The sequence below is a fragment of the Nerophis ophidion genome, linkage group LG03 (genome assembly GCF_033978795.1).
Source record: "Nerophis ophidion isolate RoL-2023_Sa linkage group LG03, RoL_Noph_v1.0, whole genome shotgun sequence".
Taxonomy (NCBI): domain Eukaryota; kingdom Metazoa; phylum Chordata; class Actinopteri; order Syngnathiformes; family Syngnathidae; genus Nerophis; species Nerophis ophidion.
The window spans coordinates 2,984,728-3,002,489 of NC_084613.1; the positions used below are offsets into that span (position 1 = coordinate 2,984,728).

The 17,762-nt window shown below is 41.2% G+C and overlaps 1 long non-coding RNA gene across 1 annotated transcript in view; it reads left to right on the forward strand.

Annotated features, from left to right (window-relative positions):
- Positions 1-315: 315 nt before the first annotated feature.
- LOC133548964 (uncharacterized) overlaps positions 316-17,762 on the forward strand; it is an 86,288-nt gene continuing 68,841 nt past the window's right edge. The window contains exon 1 of the long non-coding RNA XR_009806010.1: positions 316-553. This is a non-coding gene — a long non-coding RNA (uncharacterized LOC133548964). The remainder of the gene's footprint in view (positions 554-17,762) is intronic.

Genomic DNA, 17,762 nt, shown 5'->3' on the forward strand with positions numbered 1-17,762 from the left:
GTTCTGTTGTACTTGGGCAATAACAATACCTGTCGACCTAATTACGCTGGTAATCACAGTGTCAAAATATCCGTTTTCTACCGCATCTTTTCAAGAAGTGACATTCATGGTAAGAAATATTTTATTTATTCTTGGTTAGCTTCATAATAACAATGTTATAAAAAATAATAAGAGATCTAAAAATGTTGGTCTTACTAAAAAAAAAAATGCAGGCATTTAGTTATATTCAGTGTCAAAAAAAAAAATGTTTGCGCTTTCATGGAAATACATTTTAAAATATTTGGCGTTCATGGCTCTCTCAGCCAAAAAGGTTCCCGACCTCTGGGCTAGAATGTGTCAAGTACTAAGTAATATGACTCTCGGGTTAGGGTTAGGTTTACAAAAGACAGTCTTTGACACGCTTGTTTTCTATTTGCGTCATTGAGTTGCTTGAGTGTAGTTCACTTTTACGACACCGGAGGGGGCATTGAACACATCATTACTTCCGCCAGCTCTGAAAGTTACGGTGAACTTCGATGTCATTTGTTTAATTGGCAGTGTGCGTCAATACAAAGTGAGTTACTTTATATACACTTTAATATCACTTTGTGGTGTGCTTAAAACTATATTGCAACTCGTTTAGTCAGTTTATTGTAGTCTAATGGCTGTTTGGCATCATGTTCACAAGCTAACTGCTAGCTAAATATCATCCCCTGTTTGGGGCCTGTTTGTAGCATTAAACATGTTTGTTATTGTTGTGATGCTATTTACATTCTATTAATCATTACATTACTTAGGGCTGAGTTGTTCAAATTCTGTGTATTTATATAAACTAAGCTAAGTGATGCACAAACCCTGTTTCCATATGAGTTGGGAAATGGTGTTAGATGTAAATATAAACAGAATACAATCCTTTCCAACTCATATTCAATTGAATATGCTACAAAGACAAGATATTTCTTGTTCAAACTCATAAACTTTATTTTTTTTTGCAAATAATCATTAACTTAGAATTTCATGGCTGCAACACGTGCCAAAGTAGTTGGGAAAGGGCATGTTCACCACTGTGTTACATCACCTTTTCTTTTAACAACACTCAATAAACGTTGGGGAACTGAGGAAACTAATTGTTAAAGCTTTGAAAGTGGAATTCTTTCCCATTCTTGTTTTATGTAGAGCTTCAGTCCTTCAACAGTCCGGGGTCTCCGTTGTCGTATTTTACGCTTCATAATGCGCCACACATTTTCCATGGCAGACAGGTCTGGACTACAGGCGGGCCAGGAAAGTACCCGCACTCTTTTACTACGAAGCCACGCTGTTGTAACACGTGGCTTGGCATTGTTTTGCTGAAATAAGCAGGGGCGTCCATCATAACGTTGCTTGGATGACAACATATGTTGCTCCAAAACCTGTATGGACCTTTCAGCATTAATGGTGCCTTCACAGATGTGTAAGTTACCCATGCCTTGGGCACTAATACACCCCCATACCATCGCAGATGCTGGCTTTTGAACTTTGCGCCTATAACAATCCGGAGCGTTATTTTCCTCTTTGTTCTGGAGGACACCACGTCCACAGTTTCCAAATATAATTTGAAATGTGGACTCGTCAGAACACAGAACACTTTTCCACTTTGCATCAGTCCATCTTAGATGAGCTCGGGCCCAGTGAAGCCGGCGCCGTTCCTGGGTGTTGTTGATAAATGGCTTTCGCTTTGCATAGTAGAGTTTTAACTTGCACTTACAGATGTAGCGACCAGCTGTAGTTACTGACAGTGGTTTTATGAAGTGTTCCTGAGCCCATGTGATGATATCCTTTACACACTGATGTTGGTGTTTGATGCAGTACCGCCTGAGGGATCAAAGGTCCGTAATATCATCGCTTACGTGCAGTGATTTCTCCAGATTCTCTGAACCTTTTGATGATTTTACGGACCGTAGATGGTAAAATCCTTAATTCCTTGCAATAGCTTGTTGAGAAATGTTCTAAAACTGTTCAACAATTTTCTTACAAATTTGTGGCCCTCACCCCATCCTTGTTTGTGAATTACTTAGCATTTTATGGAAGCTGGAACTTTCCACCCCTTTGCAACCCTAGTGGTGTACCTTATTTTTGTGGAATTTTAGGTATCGGCATGCAACCACATGCAGTAATGTCCCCACTATGTGATGAATAAGGTCCACTCTACTTACCCTAATCGGTTTTGAATGCTGTTTGGTTGTTTAAGGGTATCATACTCTACCAATTCATGACATTTCAATATATTTAACTGTTGGAATATTGGGTTTGTGGGTTCCCTGTATGCGTTTCCAGCAATGATTATTACGGCTCTTTTCCATTCAAGGAAGATTGGATTGTAATATGTTTTTAATCACACTTCAAAACAGTTTGTCAGGTATGGAACAATCAGTGAATTATGCGTACACTGACCATACGTCCTCTTTTCCCCGGACATGTCCTCTTTTGCGGGACTGTCTGGGCTGTCCGGGCGGAGTTTCTTAAATGCCTCAAATTACCGGAAACTTTCCACCCCTTTGCAATCCTAGTGGTGTACCTTATTTTTGCGGACTTTTAGGTATCGGCATGCAACCACATACAGTAATGTCCCCACTAGGTGATGAATAAGGTCCACTCTACTTACCCTAATCTGTTTTGAATGCTGTTTGGTTGTTTAAAGCTATTGTACTCTACCAATTCATGACATTTCAATATGTTTAACTGTCGGAATATTGGGTTTGTGGGTTCCCTGTATGCGTTTCCAGTAATGATTCTTACAGCTTTTTCCATAAAAGGAAGATTGGATTGAGATATGTTTTTACTCACACTTCAATACAGTATGTCAGGTATGGAACAATCAGTGAATTATGCGTAGACTGACCATACGTCCTCTTTTCCCCGGACATGTCCTCTTTTGCGGGACTGTCTGGGCTGTCCGGGCGGAGTTTCTTAAATGCCTCAAATTACCGTAAACTTTCCACCCCTTTGAAACCCTATAGGAGACAAGAACACATTGATGTATTTTTTTTTGGATTCCAAAGATAATTAAAAAAAAAAACGCTTGAAAGATGCGGCAAATGGGAGTCACCATTGTAGCCTTCCAAGTCTTCTAAAACTACTTCAAAGCAATTGTTTGTATACACACTGCAAGTATATATATAATATAGTAACAGACACCTTCTTAACAATATTTACAATATACACACTGCAAGTATATATATACTCCCTTTTTAGACCAGTTGATCTGCCGTTTCTTTTCTTTTTCTCTTATGTCCCACTCTCCCTTGTGGAGGGGGTCCGGTCCGATCCGGTGGCCATGTACTGCTTGCCTGTGTATCGGCTGGGGACATCTCTGCGCTGCTGATCCGCCTCCGCTTGGGATGGTTTCCTGCCGGCTCCGCTGTGAACGGGACTCTCGCTGCTGTGTTGGATCCGCTTTGAAATGGACTCTTGCGACTGTGTTGGATCCATTATGGATTGAACTTTCACAGTATCATGTTAGACCCGCTCGACATCCATTGCTTTCCTCCTCTCCAAGGTTCTCATAGTCATCATTGTCACCGACGTCCCACTGGGTGTGAGTTTTCCTTGCCCTTATGTGGGCCTACCGAGGATGTCGTAGTGGTTTGTGCAGCCCTTTGAGACACTAGTGATTTAGGGCTATATAAGTAAACATTGATTGATTGATTGATTGATATATAAAATGTAGTTACAGACACCTTCATAACAATATGTAATATGTACAATATACACACTGCAAGTATATATATTAGGGCTGCAACTAACGATTAATTTGATAATCGATTAATCTGTCGATTATTACTTCGATTAATAATCGGATAAAAGAGACAAACTACATTTCTATCCTTTTCAATACTTAATTTTTTAAAAACAACATACTTAGACTTGGACAAACTTTAATGATCCACAAGGGAAATTGTTCTGGCACCATGTCCTTTCGACTTGCCAAATAAAACAAAGCAAGTGTTACAAAAATGTTTTTTTTTTTAATAAAGTGCACAATTGTCATGCACAATAGCAATAATTTTGCTTAAGGGAATTTCAAACCTGCCTACTACCTATTCCAACCATTCTGCAATGTTGGATGCTGAATGTCTGTCCTCTAGTGGCATGGTGGTAAGGCAGATTGACTTCATGTTCAGTTCCTCTCCAATGTGGTGGCATGTATTGCCAAGATAGGCTACACTTGTCCACACATCAGTAGTGAGAGCAATTTTGCTCTGGGTGGCTTTTATGTCAGTCTACACAGCATGGAATGTCCGCTCGTACTTCCTCTCCATCAGTTTGGTAAAATGGTTCCTCGAGGGAAGAGTGTAACCTGGGTTGAGGACGTGAATCATTTGTCTAAAACCTTCATCCTCCACCATTGATAGTAGCCTCATGTCAGTTAGCAACATATTCAGGATAGCATCAGTCAATGCAGCTGCTTGCTGTGGTGTGCACACCTTCCTTTGTACCAAGTCTCTGATGCTGCCTTGTTTCTTTCTGAAATGAGAGAAACCATATTATGAATGTACATAGAAGCAACATTTATATGTAACTCAATACATACACAGTTGATTTAAAAGACAAATACGCTACCACATTAAAAAAAATAAGGCTACATTAAATAAATGGACATTGGAGTTGCAGAATACACCAATAACAACACAGAAATGTAACTCATCAGATCAGAACTGGATCAGATATAGTACACGTTTCTATTCTGAATAATAAAGGATTCACTTTAGGCTACCTCTGAATAATAGCATGAAATATTCCAGCACCTTCATAACGTTTAGTTATACTAAAGCGTCACTTAAGTCCAAATAGATTTATATAGCTACATTGATCCTTTATGAAACCAACCTGAGATATTTCTGTCCGTTACGTTTCGTGCGATTTCTCTCTGAAAACGGAGTCAAATGTGGCGGAGACACATTATCAGCCCCGCGTTGCAACAAAGACATAACGTTAAAGTTACGCACAAAAAAAGCTGAACTTATGAATGAATGCCTGTTGCGACTCAAAACAACACAGAAAAGGAAGTCACCGCACTATTTAAAAAGTTCCTAACACTGAAAGTTAATGCACAACAGTTGCTGCTGCGCTTCCAGAAAAAAATCTCCTCGTTAACAAAAGATTAAAAACACACAAATACGTACACAACTATCAATATACTCGGACTATGGACTTAAAAAAGTTACGTACCGTGAGTTCTCTTCATCCATGGCTCCAACATGCTTCCTGTTCAGGTGCTGCTGAAGCAATGTTGTCCTTCCTTGCCACTCGACGTCCATGCTGCACGTTTTGCAGGAAATGTCGTCTTTGAAGTCTTTAAAGTAAAGTGTTCCGACACTTTGGACGACTTATGTCATACACTTTTCTCAATTGAAGCAATAACCTCGAGATGTTTCTCCGCTGAACTATCCGTACTGTTTCCCTCCTTTATTTTTCGAACGTTTCCACAAAGGAGACGGCGTGGTCACGTGAGCTGCACATGACACATCATTGGCTGGCTTACTGCCACCTCATGAGACGTAGCCTCAGCGCCGCCCTGGCTCTGTTTTGTACTGTTTTTGTACTTGCATACATCCAACGAATCGATGACTAAATTAATCGCCAACTACTTTTATAATCGATTTTGATCAATTGGTTGTTGCAGCCCTAATATATATATATATATATATATATATATATATATATATATATATAAAATGTAGTAACAGACACCTTCATAACTATATGTAATATGTTCATTATTTACCGTATTTTTATCATTCTAATCATTGCCGGAACTAATTTCCTCGGCGCATTGATTTCTGTTTCCATAGCAACGTGTGTTCTACTTCTGGACAAACAAACAATTAAAACGACTATTTTCCGACGAATGTGGAGTCACAACCTGAATCTTTTTGAAGCTGAATATTGTGAGGATGAACTGCCGCTTATAGACGCAAGCACGAAGGAAGGGAGAGAGTGAGGTGAAAGTGACTCGAAGATGCGAAATGTGGGATTTGAAGCCATGCCATTTTGACATAAATGGAGTGCTTACCCGAATAAACAGGAAAAACGTTTATATTGAGCGTGATACACGTTAATACGTTCAAGCCATAAAATTGCCAACGTAAACCAAGATGGCCGACTTCCTGTTTCTTTTCAAATAAGGCTTCTTAAGACCTTTAATTGCGTCCTCTCTTGTTGGACGTCTCCTTCGATTTTTGTAACAATAAATTAATCTGGTAGCAGGAGCTATTTGTTTTCTATTTTTTAAGGGGGGTGCTATTGAGTCAATTTAAAATGTCATGTCTGTGCCCCCAAAAATATAATTTTAATAACACCTTCTTAATAGAACCTATGATACAAGGGATATTAATACAAGTAATAATACAGTAATGTGTGATTCTGAGAAGTTCCATTTGAGAAGGCGGAGTACCATCAAAATGTTCCCATTTTCAAAATAAAATATATATATTTTAACTCGTTGCCCTTTTACAAGGTAACTTATCGGGATGGAAAAGCACACGAGAGACGTTTTGAGAGCGTCACTGTGAAGCTGTACGCATTTATGTATTCCTATATTTATAGTACATCATGTGCATCTGTATGTGTTTATGTATTTATAGTTCCTAGTGCGCAGCTGTATGTGTTTATGTATTTCTGCTCCATGTTTGCATGTTGAGTGTAATCCACACTCCCTGGAAAAGAGAGAAGGAAAACAAATAAGTCTAAAACCACACATCGTGCTGCTGAAATATGCTAATCATATAGCATTACATATATTATATATATATATATACTGTACATAAACACGGAGTGAAAATATATAGTATAAACGTTCATAAGAAGGGCGACGTTTTCTTCAATCTGGAAAAAATGTTTCTGGAAAAAAGCCCAGAGAGGAGCCAACACCCTTCACTGTCTTTACAGCAGCAAATACTGTATACTGTACACACTCTCTCGTACAGTATGGATATGCTCTTATCACATATTCATCATTTACTGTCATCATCTTTTTCATTAACATGAACATAATTACATAATGTTATTTACGTGCATATATATCATTATATTCATATACATACTGTATACTGTACATCATTGTATTACCTTATTCATACAAACTACATTTTCAAAACATTATACACGATCATAATTATATAATATTGTTTTCATATACATAACCATATGCATATACTTGCACAGAAATCTTACTAATATACATAATGTTGCTAATGCACATAATATTATTCATATACAAAATAGTATTCATATACATAATCTTGTTATTATACAGTGCATAAAATAGAAATATACATACACACATATACTTAAACATCATCTGATTACATAGATATCATTTACATATACTGTACATATTCGGCATTATATACAAAATCGTATTCATAAACATAATTTATTCATATACATATTCTTATTTCCATATGTAATCTCATATAGTATATATATATATATATATATATATATATACATATACATATGTATATATGTATGTGTGTATATATATATTTACATATATATACATATATATATACACACACATACACATACACACTTATTTATATACACACATATATATACATACATACATATATATATATATATATATACACACACATATACAAATAAACTTTCACACACACAGGTATACAGTATATGCATACATACATATACACACACACATATACACATTCACACTTATTTATATACGCAAATAAATATATATATATATATATTTATATACGCAAATAAATATATATATATATATATATACATGCACACACGTACATCTACACATTTTTACACACACACACACATTTATATATGCAAATATATACACAAACACACACAGACAGACATATACATATATATATATATATATATATATATATATATATATATATATATATACACACACACGTACATACACACATTTTTACTCACACACATTTATATATGCAAAAATATACACACAAACACACACACAGACAGACATACATACATATATACACACACACATTTTTACACACAGTATATATATATACACACACACACATACATGTACACACATTATATATATATATGTGTGTGTGTGTATATCCATCCATCCATTTTCTACCGCTTATTCCCTTTTGGGGTCGCGGGGGGCGCTGGCGCCTATCTCAGCTACAATTGGGCGGAAGGCGGGGTACACCCTGGACAAGTCGCCACCTCATCGCAGGGCCAACACAGATAGACAGACAACATTCACACTCACATTCACACACAAGGGCCAATTTAGTGTTGCCAATCAACCTATCCCCTGGTGCATGTCTTTGGAGGTGGGAGGAAGCCGGAGTACCCGGAGGGAACCCACGCATTCACGGGGAGAACATGCAAACTCCACACAGGGCCAACACAGATAGACAGACAACATTCACACTCACATTCACACACAAGGGCCAATTTAGTGTTGCCAATCAACCTATCCCCAGGTGCATGTCTTTGGAGGTGGGAGGAAGCCGGAGTACCCGGAGGGAACCCACGCATTCACGGGGAGAACATGCAAACTCCACACAGAAAGATCCCGAGCCTGGATTTGAACCCAGGACTGCAGGACCTTCGTATTGTGAGGCAGGCGCACTAACCCCTCTGCCACCGTGAAGCCCTGTGTATATATATATATATATATATATATATATATATATATATGTCTTAATTGGATTATCCAGAGAATAGTACTCGATACCGTGGTAGAGCGCAATATGTATGTGTGGGAAAAATCACAAGACTACTTCATCTCTACAGAAGTGTTTCATGAGGGGTTCCCTCAATCATCAGGAGATTTTAATGGAAGCATTCACATGCAATGGTTTATATAGGGCACAGAGTGGGTGGGTGCAGGCAGGTGTAGGGGCGTGGTGATTGGCTCACCTAGGGGGTGTTTCCGTCCGTGACAGCATGTTGAAATGATTTCACTGCGCTTGTTGAGGGATGACAGGTCTAGGTGATATATAATAAACAGTTTCTCTTTCAAGCATAGGTTGTATCTTTTATTACCACTGTTGTAAGGTGTGCTGGATGCAAGAATTTGCCATGTTATTGAATATTCAACATTATTGTCTTTGAAGTTCCAAATGTGTTTGCTGAGTTCTGTAGAATATATATATATATATACATATATATATATATATATATGTGTATATATATATACACACACAGGCTGCACAGTGGCAGCACAGGAACGTTTTATATATTTGCTCAAAACTTGGTGAGAATAAGTATAACAACAATTTAAGTGCACATTTTGAAAGTCTTTGAATAATCTGGCAAACAAAGATACATTTACGAATTGATAGTGTGATAAACTCTCAAACAACTTAACATACTGCACCATTTACTCCTCTTTAGTTTTAAACGGTTGTTGAAAGAAACACGTGTGAATGTGGAGTGAATGAATCATGGCTTCTCACTTTGACTATCCAATAAGAAAGGCGCTATATAAATCTAATCCATTATTATTATTATTACTAAGTGTGTTTACCTTTTTCTGGCACAATGCGACCCCAGCTCAGTGTGATTACTTACAGATGTGCGATGTTCTCCGGGAAGACAAATAAATTGACATTTAGTCTGTAGTTGCAAGTGAATGCTCTTGTTGGTGTAGCACAGTGGGTCCATCCTCTCTGGGATTGTGACAGTGGGGACATCCAGCAGGACCTCACAGATCTTAGGTGTGTCCTGTCCCTTTAACAAAGACATATGTCCTGCATGGGGCTGCTGTCCCTTTAACAAAGACATATGTCCTGCATGGGGCGGCTGTCCCTTTAACAAAGACATATGTCCTGCATGGGGCTGCTGTCCCTTTAACAAAGACATGTGTCCTGCATGGGGCTGCTGTCCCTTTAACAAAGACATATGTCCTGCATGGGGCTGCTGTCCCTTTAACAAAGACATATGTCCTGCATGGGGCTGCTGTCCCTTTAACAAAGACATATGTCCTGCATGGGGCTGCTGTCCCTTTAACAAAGACATATGTCCTGCATGGGGCTGCTGTCCCTTTAACAAAGACATATGTCCTGCATGGGGCGGCTGTCCCTTTAACAAAGACATATGTCCTGCATGGGGCTGCTGTCCCTTTAACAAAGACATGTGTCCTGCATGGGGCTGCTGTCCCTTTAACAAAGACATATGTCCTGCATGGGGCTGCTGTCCCTTTAACAAAGACATATGTCCTGCATGGGGCTGCTGTCCTTTTAACAAAGACATATGTCCTGCATGGGGCTGCTGTCCCTTTAACAAAGACATATGTCCTGCATGGGGCTGCTGTCCCTTTAACAAAGACATATGTCCTGCATGGAGCTGCTGTCCCTTTAACAAAGACATATGTCCTGCATGGGGCGGCTGTCCCTTTAACAAAGACATATGTCCTGCATGGGGCTGCTGTCCCTTTAACAAAGACATATGTCCTGCATGGGGCTGCTGTCCCTTTAACAAAGACATATGTCCTGCATGGGGCTGCTGTCCCTTTAACAAAGACATATGTCCTGCATGGGGCGGCTGTCCCTTTAACAAAGACATATGTCCTGCATGGGGCTGCTGTCCCTTTAACAAAGACATGTGTCCTGCATGGGGCTGCTGTCCCTTTAACAAAGACATATGTCCTGCATGGGGCTGCTGTCCCTTTAACAAAGGCATATGTCCTGCATGGGGCTGCTGTCCCTTTAACAAAGACATACGTCCTGCATGGAGCTGCTGTCCCTTTAACAAAGACATATGTCCTGCATGGGGCTGCTGTCCCTTTAACAAAGACATATGTCCTGCATGGGGCTGCTGTCCCTTTAACAAAGACATATGTCCTGCATGGGGCTGCTGTCCCTTTAACAAAGACATATGTCCTGCATGGGGCTGCTGTCCCTTTAACAAAGACATATGTCCTGCATGGGGCTGCTGTCCCTTTAACAAAGACATATGTCCTGCATGGGGCTGCTGTCCCTTTAACAAAGACATATGTCCTGCATGGGGCTGCTGTCCCTTTAACAAAGACATATGTCCTGCATGGGGCTGCTGTCCCTTTAACAAAGACATGTGTCCTGCATGGGGCTGCTGTCCCTTTAACAAAGACATATGTCCTGCATGGGGCTGCTGTCCCTTTAACAAAGACATATGTCCTGCATGGGGCTGCTGTCCCTTTAACAAAGACATATGTCCTGCATGGGGCTGCTGTCCCTTTAACAAAGACATATGTCCTGCATGGGGCTGCTGTCCCTTTAACAAAGACATATGTCCTGCATGGGGCTGCTGTCCCTTTAACAAAGACATATGTCCTGCATGGGGCTGCTGTCCCTTTAACAAAGACATATGTCCTGCATGGGGCTGCTGTCCCTTTAACAAAGACATATGTCCTGCATGGAGCTGCTGTCCCTTTAACAAAGACATAAGTCCTGCATGGGGCGGCTGTCCCTTTAACAAAGACATATGTCCTGCATGGGGCTGCTATCCCTTTAACAAAGACATATGTCCTGCATGGGGCTGCTGTCCCTTTAACAAAGACATATGTCCTGCATGGGGCTGCTGTCCCTTTAACAAAGACATATGTCCTGCATGGGGCTGCTGTCCATTTAACAAAGACATATGTCCTGCATGGGGCTGCTGTCCCTTTAACAAAGACATATGTCCTGCATGGGGCTGCTGTCCCTTTAACAAAGACATATGTCCTGCATGGAGCTGCTGTCCCTTTAACAAAGACATATGTCCTGCATGGGGCTGCTGTCCCTTTAACAAAGACATATGTCCTGCATGGGGCTGCTGTCCCTTTAACAAAGACATATGTCCTGCATGGGGCTGCTGTCCCTTTAACAAAGACATATGTCCTGCATGGAGCTGCTGTCCCTTTAACAAAGACATATGTCCTGCATGGGGCTGCTGTCCCTTTAACAAAGACATATGTCCTGCATGGGGCTGCTGTCCCTTTAACAAAGACATATGTCCTGCATGGGGCTGCTGTCCATTTAACAAAGACATATGTCCTGCATGGGGCTGCTGTCCCTTTAACAAAGACATATGTCCTGCATGGGGCTGCTGTCCCTTTAACAAAGACATATGTCCTGCATGGGGCTGCTGTCCCTTTAACAAAGACATATGTCCTGCATGGGGCTGCTGTCCCTTTAACAAAGACATATGTCCTGCATGGGGCTGCTGTCCCTTTAACAAAGACATATGTCCTGCATGGAGCTGCTGTCCCTTTAACAAAGACATATGTCCTGCATGGGGCTGCTGTCCCTTTAACAAAGACATATGTCCTGCATGGGGCTGCTGTCCCTTTAACAAAGACATATGTCCTGCATGGGGCTGCTGTCCCTTTAACAAAGACATATGTCCTGCATGGGGCTGCTGTCCCTTTAACAAAGACATATGTCCTGCATGGGGCTGCTGTCCCTTTAACAAAGACATATGTCCTGCATGGGGCTGCTGTCCCTTTAACAAAGACATATGTCCTGCATGGGGCTGCTGTCCCTTTAACAAAGACATATGTCCTGCATGGGGCTGCTGTCCCTTTAACAAAGACATATGTCCTGCATGGGGCTGCTGTCCCTTTAACAAAGACATATGTCCTGCATGGGGCTGCTGTCCCTTTAACAAAGACATATGTCCTGCATGGGGCTGCTGTCCCTTTAACAAAGACATATGTCCTGCATGGGGCTGCTGTCCCTTTAACAAAGACATATTTTTCACTCAACTCTGCTACTTTTGTTCACCACATTGAAATAGTAAACTTTGCAGGTGTAGCGTTCTCCTCTGCTTCTTGTCCATGTAGTTAGTGAATGTTGCTCACACACACCTCAGAGTCTCCAAGACACAAATAAAGTCTCCAAAACTAAAACAAAGTCTCCAATATCCTCAGGAGTCATTACATTTGTCGCGAGTAGCTGTTTATAAAAGAAGTCGCTAACAGGATTGACAAAACTGTCGAGTTCACGTTTCGCTTTAAGATGAGATTTTAAATGTGATGTGATAAAGTACCAACGAGTTACTTATATTTTTATCCAAAGTTCTGTTTTGAAGCGAAATGGGCCGCCTCTCATCATGATCACAGATTGTGTGACAAATATGTGTGTCTTCCAGGTTAAGCCTCAACAGGGAAGAGATTAATCATCATTCATAATTGATAATGCGATCATTTATTTTTATTATAATTTATAATTTATCATGAAGACGTTAAACGTTATATATATATATATATATATATATATATATATATATAACTTTTTGGTAGCATGGCTAACCTCCTGTTAGCATGGCTAACTTCCTGGTAGCATGGCTAACTTTTTGGTAGCAGGGCTAACTTCCTGTTAGCATGGCTAACTTCCTGGCAGCATGGCTAACTTCCTGTTAGCACAGCTAACTTCCTTCTAGCATGGCTAATTTTCTGGTAGCATGGCTAACTTCCGGTTAATGCGGCTAACTTCCTGGTAGCATGGTTAACTTCCTGGTAGCGTGGCTAACTTTCTGGTAGCATGGTTAACGTCCTGTTAGCGTGGCTAACTTCCTGTTAGTGCAGCTAACTTCTTAGTAGCATGGCTAATTTTCTGGTAGCATGGCTAACTTCCGGTTAACGCTGCTAACTTCCTGGTAGCATGGCTAACTTCCTAGATAGATAGATAGTACTTTATTGATTCCTTCAGGAGAGTTCCTTCAGGAAAATTAAAATTCCAGCAGCAGTGTACAGAGTTGAGATCAATAGCGTGGCTAACTTTCTGGTAGAATGGTTAACTTCCTGTTAGTGTGCCTAACTTCCTGGTAGCATGGCTAACTTCCTGGTAGCGTGGCTAACTTTCTGGTAGCATGGTTAACTTTCTGGTAGCGTGGCTAGTTTCCTGTAAGCATGGCTAACTTCCTGGTAGCATGGCTAACTTCCTGGTAGCATGGCTATCTTCCGGTCAACGCAGCTAACTTCCTGGTAGCATGTCTAACTTCCTGGTAGCATGGCTAACATTCTGGTAGCTTGGTTAACTTTCTGGTAGCATGGCTAACTTCCTGTTAGCGCGGCTAACTTCCTGGTATCATGGCTAACTTCCTGGTAGCATGGCTAACTTTTTGGTAGCAGGGCTAACTTCCTGTTAGCGTGGCTAACTTCCAGGCAGCATGGCTAACTTCCTGTTAGCACAGCTAACTTCCTGGTAGCGTGGCTAACTTTCTGGTAGAATGGTTAACTTCCTGTTAGTGTGCCTAACTTCCTGGTAGCATGGCTAACTTCCTGGTAGCGTGGCTAACTTTCTGGTAGCATGGTTAACTTTCTGGTAGCGTGGCTAATTTCCTGTAAGCATGGCTAACTTCCTGGTAGCATGGCTAACTTCCTGGTAGCATGGCTATCTTCCGGTCAACGCAGCTAACTTCCTGGTAGCATGTCTAACTTCCTGGTAGCATGGCTAACATTCTGGTAGCTTGGTTAACTTTCTGGTAACATGGCTAACTTCCTGTTAGCGCGGCTAACTTCCTGGTATCATGGCTAACTTCCTGGTAGCATGGCTAACTTTTTGGTAGCAGGGCTAACTTCCTGTTAGCGTGGCTAACTTCCAGGCAGCATGGCTAACTTCCTGTTAGCACAGCTAACTTCCTGGTAGCGTGGCTAACTTTCTGGTAGAATGGTTAACTTCCTGTTAGTGTGCCTAACTTCCTGGTAGCATGGCTAACTTCCTGGTAGCGTGGCTAACTTTCTGGTAGCATGGTTAACTTTCTGGTAGCGTGGCTAATTTCCTGTAAGCATGGCTAACTTCCTGGTAGCATGGCTAACTTCCTGGTAGCATGGCTATCTTCCGGTCAACGCAGCTAACTTCCTGGTAGCATGTCTAACTTCCTGGTAGCATGGCTAACATTCTGGTAGCTTGGTTAACTTTCTGGTAGCATGGCTAACTTCCTTTTAGCGCGGCTAACTTCCTGGTATCATGGCTAACTTCCTGGTAGCATGGCTAACTTCCTGGTAGCATGGCTAACTTCCTGTTAGCATGGCTAACTTCCTGGTAGCATGGCTAACTTTTTGGTAGCAGGGCTAACTTCCTGTTAGCGTGGCTAACTTCCAGGCAGCATGGCTAACTTCCTGTTAGCACAGCTAACTTCCTGGTAGCGTGGCTAACTTTCTGGTAGAATGGTTAACTTCCTGTTAGTGTGCCTAACTTCCTGGTAGCATGGCTAACTTCCTGGTAGCGTGGCTAACTTTCTGGTAGCATGGTTAACTTTCTGGTAGCGTGGCTAATTTCCTGTAAGCATGGCTAACTTCCTGGTAGCATGGCTAACTTCCTGGTAGCATGGCTATCTTCTGGTCAACGCAGCTAACTTCCTGGTAGCATGTCTAACTTCCTGGTAGCATGGCTAACATTCTGGTAGCTTGGTTAACTTTCTGGTAGCATGGCTAACTTCCTGTTAGCGCGGCTAACTTCCTGGTATCATGGCTAACTTCCTGGTAGCATGGCTAACTTCCTGTTAGCGCGGCTAACTTCCTAGTAGCATGGCTAACTTTCTGGTAGCATGGCTAACTTCCGGTTAATGCGGCTAACTTCCTGGTAGCATGGCTAAGATTCTGGTAGCATGGCTAACTTCCTGTTAGCGTGGCTAACTTCCTGGTTGCATGGGTAACTTCTTGGTAGCATGGCTAACTTCCTGGTAGCATGGCTAACTTCCTGTTGGCGTGGCTAACTTTCTGGTAGCATGGCTAACTTTTTGGTAGCAGGGCTAACTTCCTGTTAGCGTGGCTAACTTCCAGGCAGCATGGCTAACTTCCTGTTAGCACAGCTAACTTCCTGGTAGCGTGGCTAACTTTCTGGTAGAATGGTTAACTTCCTGTTAGTGTGCCTAACTTCCTGGTAGCATGGCTAACTTCCTGGTAGCGTGGCTAACTTTCTGGTAGCATGGTTAACTTTCTGGTAGCGTGGCTAATTTCCTGTAAGCATGGCTAACTTCCTGGTAGCATGGCTAACTTCCTGGTAGCATGGCTATCTTCTGGTCAACGCAGCTAACTTCCTGGTAGCATGTCTAACTTCCTGGTAGCATTGCTAACATTCTGGTAGCTTGGTTAACTTTCTGGTAGCATGGCTAACTTCCTGTTAGCGCGGCTAACTTCCTGGTATCATGGCTAACTTCCTGGTAGCATGGCTAACTTCCTGTTAGCGCGGCTAACTTCCTAGTAGCATGGCTAACTTTCTGGTAGCATGGCTAACTTCCGGTTAATGCGGCTAACTTCCTGGTAGCATGGCTAAGATTCTGGTAGCATGGCTAACTTCCTGTTAGCGTGGCTAACTTCCTGGTTGCATGGGTAACTTCTTGGTAGCATGGCTAACTTTCTGGTAGCATGGCTAACTTCCTGTTGGCGTGGCTAACTTTCTGGTAGGATGGCTAACTTCCTGGTAGCATGGCTAACTTCCTGATAGCGCGGCTAACTTCCTGTTAGCGCAGCTAACTTTCTGGTAGCATGGCTAACTTCCTGGTAGTGCGGCTAACTTCCTGGTAGCGTGGCTAACGTTTTGGTAGCGTGGCTAACTTCCTGGTAGCGCGGCTAACTTCCTGGTAGCGCGGCTAACTTCCTGGTAGCATGGCTAACTGCCTGTTAGTGTGGCTAACTTCCTGGTAGAATGGCTAACTTCCTGGTAGCATGGCTAACACGGCTAAACGAGTGAGCAGGAATAAAAGGACAAACAAAAGCAGACAGGTATGAAATATTTCCCGTATATTTTAATGTTTTCGTCGTTGGGTGTTTTTGTTTGCTAAATGAAATCACATTCTCACCGTCTACGTTGCAAAGTTGTGGTTTTGAAATCCTTCATCTACAGAATCCACTTTGTTAGCACAAAGACAAAAATAGCAAGGTCACAACAGGGGTATAAAGCTGTCACATGACTTAAATAAAATACAATATAAATTATAATGTACATCTGTGCAACATGGCAACACTGTTCATCACACACGCACGCACGCACACACACACACACACACACACACACTCACACACACACACATACTGTACATATACACTACATTTTATATAAGTATATACATATATATAGTTATCCCATAAGAAGCACAATGGTGGATAAAACATATCAGAGTGTAGTGTGGATCTACTTTCAATGAGATATTAAAAATATAAACTGAAGGCAGGATAGTGATATTTTCCTGTCTATTAATTCTTTAAATATAGTAAAAGGAAATTAATTATAATCCCTTGACGCACTATTGAAGTATTCTAATGATTAAATTGATTTAAAATCAGCTTTAATGGTAAAATAAAATACACTTTTGGAATGAGCTTACGTATTGTGGAAGCCATGTTGGTTGTATGATGGTCACATGATGGTCACATGATGGTCACATGATGGTCACATGATGGTCACATGACCAGCACTCCTAAATGTTTGCTATGCAGTCGTCCACTGCCGCAACACACTTTTTTTAATGCGTGTTTATGTATTTTTGGGATAAATTGAGTACTTTCAAGCATTAAAATTGGCAACTTGGGAGGAATATCAATACTACAACAAATTTAGAATCTTTCTCTGCTGTTAATATAGACCAGGGGTCACCAACACGGTGCCCGCGGGCACCAGGTCACCCGTAAGGACCAGATGAGTCGCCCGCTGGCCTGTTCTAAAAATAGCTCAAATAGCAGCACTTACCAGTGAGCTGCCTCTATTTTTTAAATTGTATTTATTTACTAGCAAGCTGGTCTCACTTTGCTGGACATTTTTAATTCTAAGAGAGACAAAACTCAAATAGAATTTGAAAATCCAAGAAAA